Raw genomic sequence first — 1890 nt, 5'->3', positions numbered from 1 at the left:
AATTCGGCTGTTGAAACTTGTGTATGCTTCATGAAGTTCTTGTGTTGTGTTTTTCAGCTCCTTCAATTCACTTATATTCCTCTCTAAGTTGTTTATTCTGGTTAGCATTTCATCAAATCTTTTTTCAACATTCTTAGTTTCTTTGAACTGGGTTAGAACATGTTCTTTTAGCTCACAGAAGTTTCTTATTACCTACCTTCTGAGGCCTGATTCTGTGAATTCATCACATTCATTCTCCATCCAGTCTTTTTCCCTTGCTGGTGAGGAGTTGTGAACCCTTGTAGGAGGAGAGTTATTCTGGTTTCAGGTGCTTTCATCCCTTTTGCACTGGTTTCTTCCTATCTTTGGGATTTATCCACCTGTCATCTTTGTAGTTGTTGAGTTTCAAATTGGGTCTCTGAGTGGACGTTCTGTTTGTTGATGATGAAGTTATTTCTTTCTGTTTCTTAGTTTTCCTTCTGACAGTCTGGCCCCTCTGCTGTAGGACTGCTGAGGTCCGCTCCACACCCTGTTTGCCTGGGGATCACCTGCAGTGGCTGCGGAACAGTAAGGGTTGCTGCCAGTTTCTTCTTCTGCTATCTTTGTCCCAGAAGGATACCCTCCAGATGTCAGTCTGAGCTCTCCTTTATGAGGTGACTCTTTAGATATATGGCGGTCAGGGAGCTGCTTGAGGAGAAAGTCTGTCCTTTATAGAGCTCAAGTGTTGAGCTGTGAGCTCCGTTGTTCATTCAGAGTTGCTGGGCAGGTACATTTAAGTCTGCTGCAGCTGAACTCATAAACCCCCCCTTTTTTTTCCCAGGTGGTCTGTCCCTGGGAGTTAGGGTTATATTTATGAATTTCTATTCTGCTGCTGGGTTTTTTCAGGGCTGCTCTGCCCAGCAAGGGGACAGCCTAGTCACTGTCTGCCTGCAGAGGCTTTGCTGAGCTGCTGTGGGCTCCACCCAGCTGCTGTGTGAACTTCCCTGCAGTCTGTTTATACGTGTGTAGTTAGAACTGCCTCGGCAGTGTTGGCCCACCTCTGTAACGGCGGACTCTCTCTGTAATGGCGGGTTGCCTCGGCAACAGCGGGCGGCCTCAGCAATGGCAGAATACCTCCATAGTGGTGGAGTGCCTTGGTAATGGCGGGCGCCCCTCCCCCACAGAGCTGGACCCTCCCGGGTTCAGCTGTGCTTGCTGTGAAACTCTCAATCCAGATCATTTCAGATTGCCATTTTTTTGTGGGGGTGGGACCAGCTGAGCCTGATCACCTGGGTCCCTGCCTCAGAGCCTTTTTTGTGTGTCTCCCAGGTGTTCCAGTCACCTGTTGAAAAGGCACCGGGATCTGTGTGATTTCCCATGCAGCGACTCACTGCCCCAGTTGAAACAGCTGTGATGAGATTCATGGTTCTTTTTTGCCTGGGAATCTCCTAGCCTGGCTCCCTGTTTAAGTCCCCTTTTCTATCAGTTGAATGGGTGACTCTATCTTCTGCGAGCTCCAATCGCCAGGTAAAATGGTGCCCAGACTCGTATATTTTGTATGAAGAACTGCTGTGCCAGGGCACCAGCCAAAACAGCCGCGCTGGTAAGCCATGGGGCTCCTCCGCCTGGGAATCTCCTGGTTTGTGGGCAATAAAAATCTGTCTGAAAATGCGGCATCCACTCACCCTCCATGCTTTCACTGGTAGCTGCAACCCTGAGCTGCTCCTAGTCGGCCATCTTGGATCTCCTATAACAATATTTTTTATATTACTCAGGTGTGATGGTGCGTGCCTGTAGTTCCAGCTTCCTGGAAGGCTGAGCAGGTAGGATTGCTTGAGCCCAGGAGGTGGAGGCTGCCATAAGCTGTGACCCCCACCACTGCACTCCAGCTTGGGTAACAGAGCAAGACTCTGTCTCAAAAAAAAAAAAAAA

The sequence above is a fragment of the Cebus imitator genome, unplaced genomic scaffold (genome assembly GCF_001604975.1).
Source record: "Cebus imitator isolate Cc_AM_T3 unplaced genomic scaffold, Cebus_imitator-1.0 Scaffold685, whole genome shotgun sequence".
NCBI lineage: Eukaryota > Metazoa > Chordata > Mammalia > Primates > Cebidae > Cebus > Cebus imitator.
The sequence above is the reverse complement of the archived record's forward strand: the minus strand, read 5'-3'. Positions refer to the sequence as shown.